At 40.7% G+C, this 7895-nt stretch overlaps 1 non-coding gene across 1 annotated transcript; it reads right to left on the bottom strand.

Annotated features, from left to right (window-relative positions):
• Positions 1-5270: 5270 nt before the first annotated feature.
• Positions 5271-5379, bottom strand: LOC112636763. The gene has a single exon (XR_003122240.1). It is a non-coding gene; the product is annotated as a U6 spliceosomal RNA (small nuclear RNA).
• Positions 5380-7895: the final 2516 nt, after the last annotated feature.

Genomic DNA, 7895 nt, shown 5'->3' with positions numbered 1-7895 from the left:
TGGCACAATCTCAGCTCACTGCAACCTCCACCTTCCAGGTTCAAGCAATTCTCCTGCCTCAGCCTCCCAAGTAGCTGGGATTACAGGTGCCCACCACCACACCCAGCTAATTTTTGTATTTTACGTAGAGACAGGGTTTCACCATGTTGGCCAGGCTGGTCTCGAATGCCTGACCTCAGGTGATCCCCCCGCCTTGGCCTCCCAAAGTGCTGGGATTACAGGTGTGAGCCATCACTCCCGGCCTAACAAACTAATTTTAAAAACGGACCAAAGACTTGAATAGACATTTCTCAAAAGAAAACATACAAATGGCAAGCACATATATGAAAATGTCCTCAGCCGGGTGTGGTGGCTCAAGCCTGTAATCCCAGCACTTTGGGAGACTGAGGCAGGCAGATCACCTGAGATTGGGAGTTCGAGACCAGCCTGACCAACATGAAGAAACCCCATCTCTACTAAAAATACAAAATTAAAAGGGCGTGGTGGTGCATGCCTGTAATTCCAGCTACTTGGGAGGCTGAGGCAGGAGAATCGCTTGAACCCGGGAGGTGGAGGTTGTGGGTGGGCCGAGATCACGCCATTGCACTCCAGCCTGGGCAATAACAGCGAAACTCCGTCTCAAAAAAAAAGAAAATGTCCTCAACATCATTGATCATCAGAGAAATGCAAATCAAAACTATGAAGAGATATCATTTTATCCTAGTTAAAATGGCTTTTATCCAAAAGACTGCAATAAATGCTGGTGAGGATGTAGAGAAAAGGGAATTCTTGTACACTGTTGGGGGTTGTAAACTAGTACAACCACTATGGAGAACAGTTTGGAGGTTCCTCAAAAAACTAAAAATAAAACTACCATATCATCCAACAATCCCATTCCGAGGTATATACTTAAAAGAGAGGAAATCTGTATGTTAAAGAGGTATCAGCAGTCCCATATTTATTGCAGCACTATTCACAATAGCCAAGATTTGAAAGCCACGTAAGTGTATATCAGCAGATAAATGGATAAAGAGAATGTGGTACTCATACACAATGGAGTACTATTCAGCCACAAAAAAGAAAAAGATCCTGTCATGTGCAACAACATGGATGGAATTCCAGGCACAGAAAGACAAATGTCACATGTTCTCACTTATCTATGGAAGCTAAAAGTCAAAACAATTGAATTCATGAAGGTAGACAGTAGAAGGATAATTACCAGAGGTTGGAAAGGATAGTAGGGGGAAGTGGGGATGGTTAATGGGTACAAAAAATAGTTAGAAAGAATGAGTAAGACCTAGTATTTGATAGCACAACAGGATGACTATAGTAAAAAAAAATTTAATTGTACATTTTAATATAATTAAGAGAGTATAATCAGACTGACACACAAAGAATAAATGCTTGAGGTGATGGATACCCCATTTATCTTGATGTGATTATTTCATATTGCAAGCCTGTATTGAAACACCTCATATAACTCATAAATATTAATATCTACTATGTACCCACAAAAATTAAAAATAATAATTTTGTTTTAGAAAAAGAGGGATTAAAGAGTTAAATGTAAGACCTCAAACTATAAAAATCCTAGAAGAAAACCTAGGAAATACCCTCCTAAACATCGGCCTAGACAAACAATTTATAACTAAGTCCTCAAAAGCAATTGCAACAAAAACAAAAATTGACAAGTGGGACCTAATTAAATTTAAGAGCTTCTGCACAGCAAAAGAAACTACCAATAGAGTAAACAGACAACCTACAGAATGGGAGAAAATATTCACAAACTATGCATCCAACAAAGGACTAATATCCAGATTCTATAGGGAACTTAAAGCAACAAGAATAAAACAAATAACTGCATTAAAAAGTGAGCAAGGGACATGAACAAACACTTCTCAAAAGAAGATATACAAGGGGCCAAGAAACACGTGAAAAAAATGCTCAACATCACTAATCACTGGAGAAATGCAAATCAAAATCATAATGAGATACTGTCTCACAACGGTCAGAATGGCTATTATTAAAAAGTTAAAAAAAAAAAGAAAAAACAGACGGCAAGGATAAAGAGAAAAGGGGATGCTTATACACTGTTGGTGGGAATGTAAATTAGCTCAGCCACTGTTGCAAGCAGTTTGAAGATTTTGCAAAGAACTGAAAATGTGATTACAATTCAACACAGCAATCCCATGATTGGCTATATACACAAAGGACAGGAAATCATTCTACCAAAAGGACATCACAGCACTATTCACCATAGCAAAGACATGGAATCCACCCAGGTGCCTATCAATGGTGGATTGCATAAAGAAAATGTGGTACATACACGTTATGGAATACTATGCAGCCATAAAACAGAACAAAATTATATCTTTTGCAGTCACTTGGATGCAACTAGAGGCTATTACCCTAAGCGAATTAATGCAGAAACAGAAAGCCAAATATTGCATGTTCTCACTGATAAGTGAGAGCTAAACCTTGAGCATACATGGACACACAGATGGCAATAATAAACACTGGGGACTCCAGGAAGAGGCAGGGATGGATGGGGACAAGGTCTCAAAAACTTCCTATTGGGTATTTATGTTCACAATCTGGGTGATGGGATCAGTAGAAGCCAAAACCTCAGTATTATGCAATATACCCTTGTATCACATCTGCACATGTACCCCTGAATCTAAAATTAAAGGATAAATTTTAAAAATAATAAATGAATGGCTTAACACTAAAACACAAACTAATCTGAACTATTCTAATGATTGACAGTAAAAGCACTACTGAAAAGAAAAGGATACTAATTGACATCTAATTCAAGTGCTTCTGATACAGCTACCATGCCTGGTTTTGTGAGACTAAAAACAGAGAAACATGGGCTTAGAGTCTGATTTAGCCTACAATTGAGAAGAAAAGCTAGAATTTGGGGCAAAGAACTAAGAAGAAATGCCATGCAAGAATTTTTAGGAAGTTCCAGGAGCTGTCATCCAAAGAGTGTGCAGCTAGGAAGCTGCCACTAATTCACCTGCCCGTGGACACTGACCCTACACACTAGACTCTGCGCTGTTAGCCCTGTGAATAGTTTCTTTTCTTTTCTTTTTTTTCCTTTGAGAAAGAGTCTTGCTATGTCAGCCAGGCTGGAGTGCAGTTGTGCCGTCTTGGCTCACTGCAACCTCCGCCTCCTGGGTTCAAGCAATTCTCTGCCTCAGCCTCCCAAATAGCTGGGATTACAGGTGCCCACCACCGCGCCCGGCTAATTTTTGCATTTTTAGTAGAGACGGAGTTTCACCATCTTGGCCAGGCTGGTTTTGAACTCCTGACCTTGTGATCCACCCACCTCAGCCTCCCAAAGTGCTGGGATTACAGGTGTGACACACCGCGCCGGGCCAGTGAATAATTTCTTAATGATACCTCAATCTTTGCGTTATTGCTCAAGAGTTAAAGCTGCAAGTGGTAGCATCTGATTGGCTGAGCTCAGCCCCCAAGCTCCTCATGCTAACTCCTTAGGGATGGTGAAATGGGTACCCTCCCCTTAAAATTCTGTAGTGAGAGGGAGACCTTTTCCCACCAAGATTTATGCAATAGAAGACTCACCCAACAGAGAAATGAAGTTTGAATGCTCAGTAGCCAAGGAAACTAACAAACATCCACCATAGTGAAATATGAAATTGAAGCATCAGAAACAAAACTGAGTATAAGCTAAAACCCAAAATGCCTAGAACTGCTTTTCAGGTTGAAATGGCCTAGGAAATTTAGGGACACTTCACTGATTTAGGTAGGAACAATTTCGAATTTGTTTACATTTCAGCTGAGCAGGGCAGGACTGGGAAATACCTTATGGGGGATACTTCCATGAAAAAAGTCATATTTCATGTAAGGAGCCTAGGAAAAGCAGAAGCAACTCTGAGGACTCAGGAGCTGGCTGGGAGCAGCAGCCAGGCAGCTGGGCACATGGGCACAGTATAGTTGGGACTCTGGGTCCACCTGCTGGTGCAGTTTTTCTTCAACTTTTCTTTCCCTGAGCGTTTCACTGGATGGTTCACATTTCCCAGCAGTGTGGCAATGAGCAAAAATGGGCCCAGATACAAAGTCTAATGTGAGTTCCCTGCATGACAGTGAAAGAGTGGGTGATTAATCAAGAAGACAGTTCTTCATGGGTCGGGATGGGGACCTGCCAGCTCCGGGAGTGCTTTTCATTTAGGGACACACAAAACACTTCAGTACTGAGGTACAGAATTTCTGTGATTCTGAGACTGGATGCCCAATTGACACCAGAGCTCTTAGGGGTCTCCAACTCATCCTTAGGGCCAAGATAGCAGACAGACACCTGCTAGAGCTGTGGTCCTGTGAAGCCCCTCTTGGTTCATGCGTCATCCTTCTTCCCTCTTTCCCACAATCCTCTTCTACGGACTATATCAGCAGAGAGGCTGCCTGAGCAGCTCTGCTCTCATTGCTGTGTCTCTTATGGCCTTTGACCACGGCTTCTCTCTTGCCCAACACTTGTACGTACCACCTGATTGGCTGCATTTAATCACTGCTTCCTAGGTTTCTCATACTTTCCTTCTCCAATTTAAAGGTCCAGCACTTTTTTCCACCTGCCCCTTTTGGTTTCATGTTAGGGTTTCCTGTGACTGTGCCCCAAAACTTAGAGATGTACCCAGGATGACATCAAACAAGTTGAGGTTATTGCTTGGAGACTGACTTACTGCTAAACAATGTCAATAAATGTCTCTGGGGTTGCTACCCACAGATGTCCTTGGCTGTCAGTATCATGGAATCTCTTTATCATGGCAGTGATGCTGTGGGCAAGGCCCCTGGATCTCACCACCTTTATTCAAGAGACAAGCTGAACCCAGCCAACTTTCTTAGAAATGTAATTTAGCAGTGTTTTTTCTTTTTTAAATAGATTTAATTAAATTCAGTAAAATGTATGTATCTTAAGTGTAAAGCTCAGAGAATTTTTATGGACATGTGTCCCCATATAACCATCACCCAAATCCATGTATACATGTAAATGAAGTTTGAGAGTGTGAGTCAATTAGAGCTAATTTCTACATTAGGGGGAAAACACCTAAGACAGTGATTCTGAAACTTTCGTATGCTTCTGGATCACCTAGAGGGCTTATTAAAACACAGATTGTTATTCCCAGGTAATATTTATGCTGCTTGTTCAGGGACCACCTTAGGGAATCCCAGGGCTCAGGACTGCTAGTAAGCTCTAAACCGTCTCCAATTCATAGTCCTACAAAGAAGGAAACCCCATTAGCAAAATAGTTTTAGTTATTAATTTTTCTTTTTAAAATATACAATGTGTCATGAATTTGTGTGTCATCCTTCCATAGGGGTCACGCTAATTTTCTTTGTATTGTTCCAATTTTTTAGTATATGTGCTGTCCAAGAGAACACAATTTTAGTAAAACTGAATTGGCCATATACTTAACTGAGGATCTTTAAAGGCTAGCCTTCTATTTTCTGACCCAGAATTTTCTGAGTGCGTCTTGGTTGCCAGCAAAGGAGTCAACAAAGTTATAAGCATAGATTGCATCAGAACAATGCCCTTTTGACACTACTTTCCAATGAATTAATCAGCGCTGAGTATGTGAAGAGCTTGAAAGGATCAATATGCTTTTAAAGACTGGAAGACTCATCATACCCTTTTTACAGTCAGAGCAGGGGTATTGGTAAATTGCTCTGAGATCCTCAGAGGGAGATTAACCAGCCAGCACTTATTGTTAGGGCATTTAAAGCATTTTTAAAAAGTAATACATTTAATAAATGTAAAACTAACCACCTAAAATATGTACTTTTTTGTTTTATATTCATTCTGTGGACATAGAAAACCTCATAATTTTCCAGATTTTCCTATTATGATCGTATATTGCTCTTATAGTCAGAAAAAAAAAAAAACCCAAAACAAAAAAAATAATCCAGGGTGACTCACCCCTCCTGCTGCCTCTATTTAGTTAAACAAGCTGTATTTAATTAAGGTTTTTCATATTGCAAGATATTTACTCTTTCTTTTTTTTTTTTTTTTTGAGACGGAGTCTCACTCTATCACCCAGTCTGGAGTGCAATGGCGTGATCTCAGTTCACTGCAACCTCCTTCTCCCAGGTTCAAGCAATTCTCCTGCCTCAGCCTTTGAGTAGCTGAGATTATAGGTGCCTGCCACCACGCCCGGCTAAGTTTTATATTTTTAGAGACAGGGTTTCACCATGTTGGCCAGGCTGGTCTCGAACTCCTGACCTCAGGTGATCTTTGCACCTCGGCCTCTCAAAATGCTGGGATTACGGGCATAAGCCACTGCGCACAGCCTGATACTTACTTTTTTTCCCCCTACAAACACACATGTATATCAAAGTATCCATGGGCTGTTTTTCACTGCTATTTAAATCTACAATATAGAAGAAATAGATTTTTTTTTTAACAATAACCTTTTAATATACTATCTTCTTATATGTATATTTTTTCTTTTTAAAAAGGTAGCATTAGAGGTGGGGCAGCTTTTGAGAACAAAGTTCTTTTTTAAAAGAAAAAGTAAGCCACTTTCACTGTGGAGTAAATAAACAGAGGAATTCAGATCCCCCTGATTTGTTTTAATTCCTTTGTGTTTACTTAGTGTGGGCTCATCTAGGCAGTCGTTGTTCTATGAGCAAATAGTCTGGCAACACCTTCTTTAGAAAGAAAATGCACTTGCAGATGGATTTGCACCATCTACTCTGTCTCCTATGCCTCCAAGGCTGACGGCAAGTGACCAGAATGAAAAACGATGACCCAGTGGTTTCACAAGTCTTCATCTTACACAGGGGCAGGACCACAGCTTCTTCCGCATCCTTCCATGGCTATGGCCACAGGCATCAGCAATACAGAAAGTAGACTCAACTTTGACCACGTGGGCACAATCCTGAAAGTGAGACCAGTTGGGAGCAATCTGTCCCAGGAGGCAGTCATGCCTCTTTCCATTCCCATGGACTTTTAGGGCCAAAGCCAACAGGCAGCTGCTTCTACTTTTTACAAACTGCAATTCATTGGTCTAGTGTTTGGTTATCCTCCTTTAAACCTAAACAAAAATCTCAAAAAAGAGTCATGCATTTTTAGAATATGAAATGAAACAGAGCAGGCCTGAATGATCCACCTATCTTCCATTTAGAATTCCTTGTTCATGTGTCCCTGAAATGACATTTACCTGGCTCCTCTTGGGACCAGTGGATTGCGGCCCTCCATCACCAGGCAGCTGGCGCTGGGAAAGAGCATGTCCTCCCACTGGGCCGGAGTCTGCACCAGGCCCTTCCTCGCAGGGCTTCAGGAGCAAGTCAGAAGAAGTCCCATCTCTCTTCTACAGGACGGCACTTCTGGTATCTGAAGACTGTTATTTCATCTGCTTTGCATCTTGTGTTATTCAGAACAAGCCTTTTAAAGGCTCTCAACTGTTCTTCAAATTACATGGTTGTCTCTCTTCTCACCCTCCTCCAGGGCTTTCCAGCCCCTCAAAGTGCTGAGTACATACTCTATTTTGATGGGTGCTGAGGAGAGAACTCAAAAATTATAATCTTCCATAATCAAGACACACTACTTCTAGCAATGGAGTCTCATCTTTGCAAGTTTTATAATAGCCTTGCCATTTTAACAGCTCAAAATGGACTTGACATCAGCTAATCTCATGTCAACTTCCTAACTCAGGGTCTTTTAAAATTTTTTAATTTTTTCATATTTTCTTTTTTCAAAGCAAGATACGGAGTAGGAAGACTTAGAGTCTTTAATCCATGAACTTCTGTTAAACTGTCTTATTTCCAGGTATTTGAGCCTGAATATGAGACTTTATATTTGCCTGGTTAAATAGTGAAAAAAAAAAAAAAAAAAAACTGCTTCTCAGGGAAGTTAGGCATTTCATGCAGTAACTGAGTAACTGAGGTTTTAGCATATC

Source organism: Theropithecus gelada, chromosome 12 (genome assembly GCF_003255815.1).
Source record: "Theropithecus gelada isolate Dixy chromosome 12, Tgel_1.0, whole genome shotgun sequence".
Classification (NCBI taxonomy): domain Eukaryota; kingdom Metazoa; phylum Chordata; class Mammalia; order Primates; family Cercopithecidae; genus Theropithecus; species Theropithecus gelada.
The sequence above is the reverse complement of the archived record's forward strand: the minus strand, read 5'-3'. Positions and strand labels throughout refer to the sequence as shown.